This window comes from Protomyctophum bolini (assembly GCF_963924005.1).
Source record: "Protomyctophum bolini genome assembly, chromosome: 12".
NCBI classification, from domain to species: domain Eukaryota; kingdom Metazoa; phylum Chordata; class Actinopteri; order Myctophiformes; family Myctophidae; genus Protomyctophum; species Protomyctophum bolini.
In genome coordinates, this window is record NC_137873.1 from 3,727,497 (window position 1) to 3,741,718 (window position 14,222).

The 14,222-nt window shown below is 43.7% G+C and overlaps 1 protein-coding gene across 1 annotated transcript in view; it reads left to right on the forward strand.

The window, feature by feature from the left end:
• The window catches only part of LOC308325742 (receptor activity-modifying protein 1-like), a 179,260-nt gene extending 167,240 nt beyond the window's left edge, over positions 1 to 12,020 (forward strand). Inside the window, exon 4 of the mRNA XM_080778408.1 lies at positions 12,010 to 12,020. The gene's annotated coding sequence lies outside the window, so the exon portion shown is untranslated. The remainder of the gene's footprint in view (positions 1 to 12,009) is intronic.
• The last annotated feature ends 2,202 nt before the right edge of the window (positions 12,021 to 14,222 follow it).

Sequence of the window (14,222 nt, forward strand, 5' to 3'; positions counted from 1 at the left end):
TTCATCATGCTTTTTTATCTCTGAGAGTACACACAAATGTAACCAAATGGACCCTCATGGCCCCATTTGGTTACATTTGTCAGAGTTATATTATAATGTTTTGGGGATGATTCACAGTGGAATTCAGACACAATATGTAAATTCCAGCTGTGATTTGAATATCAACTAGAAACGTGCGCTCCTCTCCGCCAGGCTGGGTTGCCTACCCAGGGCTGTGACAGTCGTGGGGCTCAGCCCTCGGGACACAAGGACACTTGTGTGAAAATGTGAATGCGGTTTTGGAAGTGCACTCTATAGAGGCCCTTCAACATGGGATTAGAGTATGATTCATTGGATTTTGTGTTCATGGTAATGAACACCTTAACGCCTTAACAATTATATATTTGATACTATAATTGTTATGTTTCATGTGAGCATGTGAGTCATTATATGATTCCATGTCCCTTTGTCTATTTCCTTCGCTTGATATTGAGAAATGAGTAATAGCATATACGGTATATGTGCAGTATAATAATTACTTACTTCAAACCTGTTCATCTTCAAAGGCAGTGAAGTTCTACTTCAAAGTTATTTTACGGCAGATATTTCATATATTAATTTCAATGGGACCATGAACTGAAAATGGTAAAGTGAGTGCAGGGATAGGCCGGTTTACACATTGCACAACGGTGTTGCAGTTACTGTATGTAGTGGTAAGCATTGTAGATGGTACTGTGAAGTTAGTCGTGAAGTTCTAACAAAATCAAGTGAAAGCGCAAAAGGGAGACTTTTGAAATGACCCTGCAAAGTCAGGTATATGTCAAGTAAAGTGTAGCCTTTGTTGGTTCCCAAGCCATGTGATCCATATACTGTAGGTCAGGAGCATAAGGCAGATTGATATGATGGACATGTACTAATATACACACTGACACTAGTATGTCAATCCAGCCTTGGATGCTTGCTGAGTGCTAAGCAGGGAGGCATTGGTTTGCACTTTGCAGGATTTGTTATTCTGTACTGTAGGTCAGACCTTGTTCACTCAAGGTTATTAGAACTACACAAACCCTATAGCTGCACATTCCCAATTTCCTCTGTCGACTAGAGAGAAAACATGTGTATAGTAGAGACCTTGAGGACTCTGGTAAACTAAGTATAGGCCTTAATATAGTTAATACTGTATGTGCATCAGCTTCAGTTAAGAGTCATTTTTACTATGAAGTATGACGTAATAATACAATTAATCAGTAACTCCTTCCACCACCTCGATACCTCTGCAGCAATTTAACCGCAGTGCTCTTAATTACTAACGGGATTAGTTTGGGAGCCCAAATTGCTGGAAACTGAATGACTTCCTGATGGCTACTGCTGGGTCGCAAGGCAGTAATTACCGCTGTGCCGCTGATTAAATTCACCCAATAATTAAACAAACATCATTGATTCCCCGCGGAGAAATTCCCCGACGAAATGTTGGAGGCTGTGAGTGAGAGACACAGGGAGAGGTTGCGTGTGAGAGAGAGAGAGGGGACAGGCTGTTGGCCCCGTGCGTCCTACAGGCCCTGCAGCGGTGGGCCAGTCCGATATGTCATTTGGGAAATAAGCATGAGTCAATTGCACTTAGCCAGGAAAGCATTGATGTGGCGTGCAGTGTTCCCTCCTATACTTTCTCTGTTGAATTGATGGGCCGATCGAAGGACGCAAGGGTTGAGATTGTGCGTGCGTGCGTGAGTGAGTGTACGTACGTACACAGCATGCAGCACGCGTGCTCGCGTACAGTTATGTATTTGTGAGGGAATGTGTTTATCTCAAATTGATCAAACTGCACCACTAAGACAAATCAGTCCCGTTATGAATGAGCTGAGAAAATGATCTTATGTCCTTCTGTCTTTGTTCTTATCTCTCAGCTATTTTCCCCATCTGTGCAGGCAGATGGAGTACAGTAGAGACACACACACACACACACACGCACGCGCGCGCGAGGAGATATACTGTAGATAGCGGAGCTATAGGTTTTATTGTACACAGATAGGAAAGGACGTTTGTGTGAGTGTACACATGCATGTGTCTGTGAGGATCTCAGCTGCCATCCATCAGCTTGCGTTCCTATCTTGGGCCGAGAACATTGAGGTACTACTGTGGGCATTGGGGAAACAAATTGTAGTCATCACGCAATAAAGGGCTCCAGAGCACCTACAGTATTCTTGATAAGATCCAAGGCAGGAGTCTAAATTTAGCACCCTATAGAATATAGATGTATGGGCAAGCAATTCAACGTTCGACTTGGTTGGAAACCTTTGGCTCAATTCTGCAGGTATTCAGAGTGTTTGGAACCTTGAGCCTTTTAGCTGACAAGCACAGTACGTTCGGTCGACCGTCACATACGCACAGACGGCTGTCGATAAGACATCAAAAGACAAGGTTGGACGGAATTCAAACTTTTGAGGGTCAGAACGTACTACCAACACTGGCAACTTGTCATTATCTGCCATGGTGTAGAGCAGGATACATTCAGCTGACTTTGATCAAAGAAATGCATTCAGTACTGACCTCAGAATGACACTCTAAAATAACAAATAACAATGCTACAGTGTAGATGGGCAGATAGATACATAAACAACTATACTACTGTAAGTCGTAAGGTGGAGGGTCAATTGTGAAATGGTCATTTAACCCATTTTGGGCAGGAACCCCTTTTGGTGTTAGCATTATATGCTTTAGCTATTGAAAAAATAGCAGATCTACAAGCTTGTAGGTCTGCTATTTAACGACTGACATAGAAACATAGCCTTTTCAGAAAACTGTCAGGATGTAGAAGACAATTTTAGAATCTGATCTCAGGTCAAAATGGGTTAAATCCTTGAACATCATCAAATCTATGGTTGGAATGCAGAACCAAAAGCAACATATTATTATTATGATTATTTTAATAATCACCTCATAGACTAGTATGCAACTCCTGAAAAGCTGTAATAGAATTGTTACGTATTTCAGTCCTGTTTGGACCAGCTACAGTACTGTGTACACACAGATCTTTGCCAAATTCACACCAGCAGTGATATGCCACTTCTGCGTTATGAGATCGTGGTGAGATTCAACACATTGTCTGTGGAAAGGACGGAGCAACTGCGCCTTCACCAGAGAGGATTTGTACATATATTCTATAGTGGATACTAGTGGCCATTAGGGATGTGCATCTTTGGGTGTCCCACGATTCAATTCAATTCCGATTCTTGGGGTCACGATTCGATTCAACTCGATTCTCAGTCCAAAAACGTTTTTTTTTTCTTTTCTTTTTTTTAACCATTTCTTTCCAGATTCAAAACGATTCTCTATTCAAAATGATTCTCGATTCAATACATAGGATTTAATCACAATCTACTCCAGTCTTGAACTGAAGTAGCCTCGGAAACCCAGACGTTTTTATTTCCAGGGAGAAAAAAAAAAGTCACTTCAATTCGGCATAGAGTAGCGCAAACGTCGATCACTCTCTGCTGATTTCGGATCGTCTGCACCTTTGTTAAATTGACGCACACACGTCGCACACCTGTACACACACACACACACTATGTCATATACTGTAAGCATAGGTGGACCCCAGGCTAGAACTGAAGTGACTACAGTAACTTGAAAATGACTGAATACATGATGTTTACTGTGATTAGGGTAAGCTTACATTTCATATCACAAACACCATGTTGTGTGTGTGTTATGGGAATCGCGATTCGAATTCGAATTTATTTTGACACCCCTAGTGGCCATATCAGTGACATCAACAAACACGTGAAATGAGCATTGGTCAATAGCTTTAACTGGAAACCCACCCCTACTCTGGCTCCTGCCTAGCCTGGCTAATAATAAGCCAGACTAATATCACACAATACTGTCCGCCGGCAGCAGGGCTCGAAATAGCGACCATTTTGGTCGCAAATGCGCCTGAATTTTAATCTGTGCGATCTCAAAATATAACTGGGCGCACCAGTGCTACTGCATATAATTACTGTAGTGCGACCAAAACGATCGCGACCGAAAGTGTCGCGGGCCGGTTCCCTCCCGCGAGATGATTTAAACTTTAAAGATCTGAGCATGTAAAAAAAAAAAAGTAAGTTCCTAGTCCATTCCTGTCCAGAGTTATGATTGTTTAAAGAAATATCTCCTTGGCTTCTTCTACTTCCTCTAACCTCCCGTCAGTCCGTGGACTGATTGGGTGATCAACATCAGCTGGACCTGAGGTCCTCAGCTGTGAGAGACAACAAAAGGGCTCAATTGAATGGAATGTGTGGAGTCACACACACACATTTATGATGACGTTATGAAAATAACTTCTCATAAATATATACAGTAGGCCTATGTATATATATATATATATATATATATATATATATATATATATATATATATATATATATATATTTTTTTTTTTTCTTTTTTTACTTCAATCAAAAAGCAGGCCTACATAAAACAAAGGGTTTTGTAGCCATTTACAAATTCAGAAATTATAGCAGAGACAGTATTTAGAATTTAATTATATTTTCAACTGGTTTATTGCCACAAAAATAGCATCTCATACCAACTGGCTTGTAGGCCAGTGGTTCCCAAAGTGGGGTCCGGGGATCCCTAGGGGTCCTCGGTTAAATGATAGTTAGGAACCAAATGGACCCTTATGGGTCTGAAACTCTGAGAGTGTACTACATACTATGGGTAAACCAATTTCACTGTACATTTGTACACTCAGTTAAATTAACTTTGATTTTATGGGTCCCAGAGATAGAAATGGGGAACGGTAGCCTAATTCAGGTCAAACTGGGGGTCCTTGAAATGTAAATAACTGAAAATCACTGCTAGAGCCGTAAAAATCTTCTCATATGGGGGTCCCTGGCATATATTTTCAAATGGGGGTCCGTGGGCTAATGAGTGTCAATTTGAGGGTGCTTGACATGAAAAATGTTGGGAACCACTGCTGTAGGCTACAAGTGTAATAATAATGAATGTAAAAAATCGATTACATATTGGTGCTCGTAAAATTTTGGTGGGTGCTCCTAATTTTTTTCTGGTGCTCCTTCATTCTGAATTTGGGAGCACCAGTGCTACCAAGTAAAAAAGTTAATTTCGAGCCCTGGGCAGGCAATTTTTTTTTTGCCAACGGCTGATTCGGTCTGGCTTATTAGCCAGGCTAGCTCCTGCCACCAATATACAGTACTACAGGCTCCAAGAGCCTGTGACTGCAGTACAGCAGTATCAATACTTGAGAATTATCTTGGATGATAAACTTACAATAGATGTTTTATTTGTAAACAGGCAAAGGCAAGATTGCCTAAATGTAATCTTGACTGGTGGTATCTGTCAGAATTGTTGATTTGACAATCTTAAACATGATGGGGAAAAATTGTGCATGTGTGCCATATGAGGTTACCAATCTTTGGTACTAAATCAGAGCAGGAGAGAGATCGAGCTCAGGCAATCTTGTTGGACTCCCGGCACTCTTTACACACTGACTTTAATTTGCTCCCCTGCGATTTTCTGTAGATTTGAGTGACACTGTGCCCCCATTTTTCTTTCTCCCTTGCTGCTTCTTCTCATGGTTCTGGATGTTTCAATGACAACAGTGATGTGGGCCCTAACTATATATACACCATAACAATATTTATGTGTGTTTATATGTCTATATTGTATTTGCTCTATTTTGGTACTGCTGTCACAAACAGCAGCTCGGCGACATTTAAGCTTTTCTTTGCCTTGCCGTGCCTTAGATAGATGTGTTTGTGTAGTTGCCACATTTATCTGTGTATAATTTTCCAATTGCCTATTTAATGTGTTGATGAAAAACCTTGATGTGAAAGCAGGGACATTTTCATTCCTGACCCTGGGACAGAAATACACTCGTTGTTCTGCTTTGGTGGTCTCCGTCAGTGTGGTTTGGTTTCCATGGTAATGTTCATGTTTATTTATGTATCAGGGTCCAGGGATGATTGCATGTGGGATGTGAGGTTGAATAGGTTATGTCAAATATGACCAGCAGCAAAATGTGAACACATTAAAATCCTTAGTGTTAATGTATCCATTTGTAGCTCAGACATTGTACACTCTCAGAGTTCATTAACTCAGTGGATTTTACAATGTAGTCATCCTCAGCATGTAGACCTACCACACTACAATGTAGTCATCCTCAGCATGTAGACCTATGTACCACACTACAATGTAGTCATCCTCAGCATGTCGACCTACCACACTACAATGTAGTCATCCTCAGCATGTAGACCTACCACACTACAATGTAGTCATCCTCAGCATGCAGACCTACCACACTACAATGTAGTCATCCTCAGCATGTAGACCTACCACACTACAATGTAGTCATCCTCAGCATGCAGACCTACCACACTACAATGTAGTCATCCTCAGCATGCAGACCTACCACACTACAATGTAGTCATCCTCAGCATGTAGGCCTACCACACTACAATGTAGTCATCCTCAGCATGTAGACCTACCACACTACAATGTAGTCATCCTCAGCATGCAGACCTACCACACTACAATGTAGTCATCCTCAGCATGTAGACCTACCACACTACAATGTAGTCATCCTCAGCATGTAGACCTACCACACTACAATGTAGTCATCCTCAGCATGTAGACCTACCACACTACAATGTAGTCATCCTCAGCATGTAGACCTACCACACTACAATGTAGTCATCCTCAGCATGTAGACCTACCAGTCAACAATGTCATTTTCAGATAAAACAGTGCTCCCTGCTCCCAGGGCTGTGCAATGAAACCACCCACCCACCTATTACAGCATAATTTGCCGTACTATTGAAAGGCAAGAGTGGACAAGGCATCCCTGTGCACTGCGTCCCCCTTAAAGACCATTGAATGGTCGGATGGGTCTTGGGGACACTCTTTTGTCTGAACGTGATGACTTTAAACTAGGCGGCAGAATGAGTCTGGCAATGGTAATATTTCTCATTACGGAGGGCTATAGTCCGCCCAGAGAGAACACACACAATGAGCTATTCTTCTCTGACTTTCCCCTGCCTGTGTTTCTTCTCTCTCGGTCTCGTTCACTCATATACTGTACTGTACCGTACACGTGAGTGAGTGTGCACACAGAAGTGTGCGTGACGTGTGTATGCGTGCGGGTGTGTGAGAGCTTTCCAGCCTTTCTTAAACCAACGTGAGAATTGTGAGGTAGACTATAGACATTGGACTGAAGTCAGGCCAATGCCATTGAAAGGCATCAATTAATGAATTCCACAGGCTGCAAAATATAGCAGCTGACAATGTATGTTCACATTCAGATGAAATTAGTTCAGATAAGGTATGCTGAGACTCACCTCATCTTTGATTCCCAAATTGGGTTGTTTCAGCAGCCTAGATACAGTAGGGTAGACCTACTTATTGTACAACAGAGTGAAGATTTAAATACTGTATATAGTCTACTGCAGACACACAACTTCAAGTCACAATAATATCCTATTGATATTGATGTTTTGCTAAGGTAAGAATTGCTGTATGGCATTTGGCCATGCAGCCGTTATTGAAAGTTGTTGCCATAACCTGCATATCCATGTCAATATATTACAGTATGGACACGAACAACTCTCCCCTAAACCTGCAACCATGCATGAGAATCAAGGCTATGACTTGATGTATTGTCAAAGCACATCCTTGAGCTGCTCGTGTGTGTGTGTGTGTGTGTGTGTGTGTGTGTGTGTGTGTGTGTGTGTGTGTGTGTGTGTGTGTGTGTGTGTGTGTGTGTGTGTGTGTGTGTGTGTGTGTGTGTGTGTGTGTGTGTGTGTGTGTGTGTGTGTGTGTGTGTGTGTGTGTGTGTGTGTGTGTGTGTGTGTGTGTGTGTGTGTGTGTGTGTGTGTGTGTGTGTGTGTGTGTGTGTGTGTGTGCGCGCGCGCGTGTGCGCGGGGTGCACGTGCGCGCGTGTGCGCGGGGTGCACGTGCGTGCGTGTGTGCGTGCACGCGCGGGGTGCACGTTGAGATTGAGTTCCATTGGAAGTGAATAGAAAAATGATTGTGTAGCTCTGGCTCAGCCTCTGCATGTCCTTAAGATTGAAGCCAGTACAGATCTCATACATATACCGCGTCCCCGTTTTTTCCTACCCGATTTCGCACCAGTGAAGGATGGGAGGGCGAGAGGCCCCTGTATGCAGATTCAAACACACTGCCTTATTTACTACAGCAAACAACCAGCCAGCCATGGATGGTATACCTCTGCCACAACTTCCTCAGTCGCCTGAGAGAGTTGCTTGTGTTGTCGTGTCTTTTTCGCCCAGCCGTTAAGTGTGGGTTTCTCAGTGATGTGCACTCCCAGGAAATTGACCTCGCTGACCCACTCCACTCCTGTGTGGACGTGGTGGGAGTGCTGTTGACGTTGACCGCCAGGTTGTTCTCCTGGGACCATTCGTGTCAGGTTCTCCACCTCTCTCTCCTGTCTCATCATCGTCCGGAATCAGTCGTGTCGTGTCATCAGAGAACTTTTATCACTATGTTGGAGCTGTGTGCGGCCACACAGTCGTAGGTGTACAGGCAGTAGAGAAGGGGACTCAAAACACCCCCCCTGAGGGGCTCCGGTGCTGAGGGTCTTTTCTTTTTTCCTTTATTTATTCAGGGACGTCCATTGAGAGCAAGCACTCTTTTTCAATTATGCCCTGAACTCATTCAGTGCCAAGGACGTGTTTGGACTTGCTTTTTTCCAAGGCGCGGTGGACAGGGAAACCACGTGGTGGCAAAAATCTCTTCCTTATTAGGGATTCTTTTTTGAATGCTCGTTTCTCTTCCTGTATTGTTCCACTTTTGCCACCATTTCACAAAGTCTGAGTAGAATTTTGGTGTTGGATTACTGTGCCATAGTCCAGTGGTTCCCAAAGTGGGGTCCGGGGACCCCCAGGGGTACTTGAGGGAGTTCCATGGGGGAACCCAGCTAAATGTTAATTTGGGAACCAAATGGACCCTTATGGGTCTGTAACTCAGAGAGTATACAAATTTGTACACTCTCAGAGTTAAATCATCATTGATTTTACAATATAAATTGGGGGTCCCACTCCAGAGATAGAAATGCCATTAAATGTGGTTCTGTAGACTAAATGCATGTCAAACTGGGGGTCCTTGAAATGAAACGGGTTGAGAATCACCGCTAGAGCCGTCAAAATCATCTCTTATGGGGCTCCCCCTGGCATATATTTTTCAAATGGGGGTTCCGCGGGGCTAATTAGAGTCAATTTGGGGGTCCTTGGCATGGAACAGTTTGGGAACCAGTGCCATAGTCCATATGAACAGCATTCTCTCATAGGTAGGACCTCTGTCTCTGTATACTATAGGCTCATGCAATGTCACTGGTGACTGTGCAGTGGTGCTTGTGCTTCCCTGGGAAACACTGCACGGCATACAAATCTGGTTTCCATGGTGCCCGGAAAATGTCTGGGCTGACAATAAATGATATATAGATCTGCTTAACCCATTCTGAACGGGAACCCATTTTGGGGTTAGCATCATGTTATGCTTTAGCTATTGAAAAATAGCAGATCTACAAGCTCATAGCGCGCCACCGAGTGGCGCGCTACGAGCTTGTAGGTCTGCTATTTTTGAAAAATCTAAGGAACGACTGACACTTTTAGAATCTGATCTTAGGTCAGAATGGGTTCATCAGACCAGTGTGTGTCCAGTGGAAAACCTCGTATGAATCTGATCTCAGGTCAGAATGGGTTAATAAATAATGCATTGTGGTCAAGACCTTGGAAGGAAAAGCTGTGTAGAAATGACATTTGCACTGATTTAATTCGCTTTCAGTTTGTCTGCAGGTGTCATAGGTTGCGTTGGGATTAAAAAAAAAAAGGCCTGCCGGAATGTCCAGAATGATTACAGTTTGTTGGGATGTGATGAAAATAAAATGGATAATTAAAAATGTTGCCGTCATTTTGTACGAGCTGGATTACATCACACATTTGATGTGCATGTGTAACGTTTTCTCAGCAAAAGAGGCCGTCTTAATTTTGCATCGTTAGTGTGTTTAGAACACTTTATTTAGAATAACGAGCAATAACTTCATTTTTAATATACATTTTAACATTTCTTAGTGTAATCCAAGACAAATTGCAGATATCCGGAAGATGTTATAAGGAAAAGAGGCATACTCCTCGAGAACCGAGAACCACTGGGTGTACGTAGGTGGTTTAAACTGGGGATTTTATTATGTACGGTTTAAAATAAAATTAAAACAACAACCACAACAGGCCTTTTCTAGTTTGTTTTTCAGTGCTGCAGCCCCCTGATGCGAACACAGCTCATTTAGAACGTTTGCACGGAAATGAGTATAGCAGGTAGAATCACTGAATAATTATCACTCCGTATCCCACAAATGATGATTGATAAAACCATGCGGTTTGTCTTTCTGGCGAAGTGATCCATTGGATCCCTCTGTTTATTTTCTTTGAGAAAGTGAAATTGTCTGAGGGAGCGGCGCTAACGGCCTGCCACGGCCATGAGAAGGAAACAGCTGGGCTCTGTGATAAGGCAGAGGACCATTACAAGAGAGATGCAATGCCATTCTGTCTCCCTGTCTCTCTCCAATGAGCAGCTAGCATGGCTTAAAATGAGCATCCCTCTGAGGCGCTCAAATTGGAATTGGCACGATTGACGGAGGGGAAAAGACAGAAAAACAAAAGCTGTTGTTAAAAGCTTAAAACGAGTGTGTGTGTGTGTGTGTGTGTGTGTGTGTGTGTGTGTGTGTGTGTGTGTGTGTGTGTGTGTGTGTGTGTGTGTGTGTGTGTGTGTGTGTGTGTGTGTGTGTGTGTGTGTGTGTGTGTGTGTGTGTGTGTGTGTGTGTGTGTGTGTGTGTGTGTGTGTGTGTGTGTGTGTGTGTGTGTGTGAGAGAACATATCCATCTCAGACAATGAGACATGGCGTATAATTATGGAGTTCAGTTCTAATTAACAACATGAGCGGTGTAGGGAATGTTCCACAATAGGAAGTGTTGTTGTTGTTTTCCCTCTCCTGGTTCTTGTCTGCAGAGGGTGAGCCTGGAAGCAGGCTTTGCTCTGCCTCCATCCAGTCATGACCACTCGGAGGGAAGGGAAGAAACTTCTGTGTCAGGACTTCCAGAGGGGCTTTAACCCATTCTGAACGGGAACCCATTTTGGTGTTAGCATCATGTCGTGCTTTAGCTATTGAAAAATAGCAGATCTACAAGCTCATAGCGCGCCACCGAGTGGCGCGCTACGAGCTTGTAGGTCTGCTATTTTTGAAAAATCGAAGAACGACTGACATTTTTTAAAATCTGATCTCAGGTCAGAATGGGTTCATCAGACCAGTGTGTGTCCAGTGGAAACCTCGTATGAATCTGATCTCAGGTCAGAATGGGTTAATTGGCACATTTGAGATAGTGTCCAGTGGAAGGCATGGGCACACATAGTACCAGTGGTGGAAAGTAAACAAGTACATTTACTTAAGTTCTGTACTTGCAGTATATGTATACGTACAATGTTGAGCTATCTGTACTTTACTTGAGCATTTCCAATTTCCAATGCTTTTACTTCTACTCCACTACATCTCAAAGGCAAATATTGTACCTTTGCTCCACTACTACGGCCTTAGTTACTAGTTTACTTTGTAGATTTGTATTATTACAAAACATACAGTAACCACTTCAGCCCTATAATACATATAGGGAGACGCCCAAGAGGCATCCTGACCAGATGCCCGAACCACCTAAGCTGGCTCTACTCCAAGTCTCCCTCGCGTAACTGAACTGCTCACCCTGCTTAACAAACTTTTCTGCTAGCCAGCCTTCATCAGTGTCACACTGATGAAGGCTGGATAGCCGAAACGTTTGTCTATTATTCACTATGTAAGAATGAAAACGAATGCAGTTCTTGGCGTGTCAGATTTCCCAGCAGAAATGTGAGTAAGCAAAGGAAATAGTGCTTATTTTGCTGACACCCACCATAATGCGTCAGAATGCTCTGAGGTGGTGAGTTCTCATTTAGTTTTACCCTCAACTGAATAAAGAAATTTTTACATCAGTGGTTCTCAACATCAGGTCCTGGGGGACTAGGGGGTCCAAATGGACACTTACGGGTCTGTACATCAGAGTGTAAAGGTCCCTTTCCTTTTCCATTTGTACCCTGCAGGGTTACAGACCCTCAAGGGGCCCCTGGTGGGCCTCAGACTTGATGTTGAGAAACAGTGTGTTACATCAGTGGATCTCACACCTTTTCATATCAAGGACTCCCAAATGAATATGTATTTGGCCACGGGCCCCATCTGAATATATTTAGTGACAGGAATATTTTAGTTGTTAAAATGTTGTTAAAAAATCCGGTCTCCAAGCTCACAACACGTTGCACGTTGTGATCTTGCAGATACTGTTTTCAAATACGCGATCAATGTAAATTGGGTTAAAGTGGTGACACTTATTTTGACTCTATATTAACAAAATGTTGCTGGGGACCCCCTGGAACACCCCGGAAGGATCCCTGGGGGTCCCCGGAACCCACTTTGAGAGTCACTGCTTTACATCAGTCGAAAACCAGATATGATGTGTTTTCCAACCCTGAGGCCTTGGGGCTCCTGAGAGCCACCCCAGCCCAGCCGCTAAGCAGAGAGCAGCTGATGGCCTCACTCTGTCCCAGGTGGCAGGCCATGGTGGACATGGCCTGGTTACAGGTTATTAACACCCGTTTAAAAATTGCGAAAAGTTCACGTGGAGAGAAACAACGAGCGCTCCCCCATCTCTGGCACGACTATAGATTCCTCCCTCCGAAAAAAAATCTATTTAAAAATGATTCGCTCCAACAGAGACCTGTTTAATGAGAAGCTGGATAACTTGTCTTGGTCGGCGAAAGTGAAAGCACAGTGACCATTAATGGGGAGACCGAACATGGAGGTAGCAGTATTACCGGGTACTAGAGAGACTGCAGAATGATAGCATAAAGAAGACCATCAGGAGATGGGGTGGACTTCTCTTGTGGCAAGAGAAGTGTTCTTGCGCTCGCATCAAAATATCGTTTGATTGCATCATGTCACTGTTGAGATCGTCGTTCTGTGTTTGGGCCTGCCCTGCATGTGTGAGACTGTGAGGACTGCTGGCTTGAATATAAAAGGCTGAGAAAGTGTTATATATGGTATATATACCGTTATAGGCGGTACTGTATCTAATGGGGTTTTTTTTATACAATGGCTGGGTCTGCTGGGAAATCTATACAGAAGCAGGGGAATATAGTGGAATTAATTTATTTACTGGTAAATGTTTTTCCACATTTGCCCACCCGTCCGTCCGTCCCTCCGTCCAACGTCTTTACATACTGGTGTACGATGTGGCCAGTGGGAGTAATCTGGGGTTGCATACAGAATAATGTCCACAGACTGGCATTAGCGTTCCGCAATGTTTGTTCCTCCAGTGTGCGGCGGGCCGGCATGGCGGCCACATGCGAGAGCGGAGGGCACAGGAGCGGGAAGCCATGAAGGGAAATTAGATGGATGTTTTCTTTCTTTTTTTTTTTTAAATCTTTTCCAGAGGAATGTTTCAATGGGACGCGGGAATCTTATCAAGGCAGTCATGCTTGAAATTGGGTTGAAATCACATATTAACGGAACACACAAGAACCCACGATTGGGCCTTTTGTCACCCTCGGCGGGCTGGCCATTGTCCCTCTCCCTGCAATGCTTTTTGCATATGGAGTGGGATGGGGTGAGACACAAACACACACACGTGCACTAAATGAATAAATGCGCCACGCTTTGTCTTTGTCATTCTCTCGTGTTCCTTCGCTGCACCCCACCAGCAGCAGCAGCAGCACTTTCTTTCTCTGCGTTCGACTACACTCAAAGCTAATTCAAAGGTCACTGGTTTTGCCCAACCTGACTGTCATTTTCAATATACCTGCACAAAGGTGCAGCTGAGGGAGCATTAAAACCCACTGGAGTGGAGAGACCGTGGCTATATTGAGGGAATATAATGGGATGTAGAGGGGATGGAAGAGAGAGAGAGTGTGTGTGTGTGTGTGTGTGTGTGTGTGTGTGTGTGTGTGTGTGTGTGTGTGTGTGTGTGTGTGTGTGTGTGTGTGTGTGTGTGTGTGTGTGTGTGTGTGTGTGTGTGTGTGTGTGTGTGTGTGTGTGTGTGTGTGTGTGTGTGTGTGTGTGTGTGTGTGTGTGTGTGTGTGTGTGTGTGTGTGTGCGCGCATAAGAGCATGTGTACATAAGAGTGTGTGTGCATGCGCAAGCCTGCATGTTTCCTC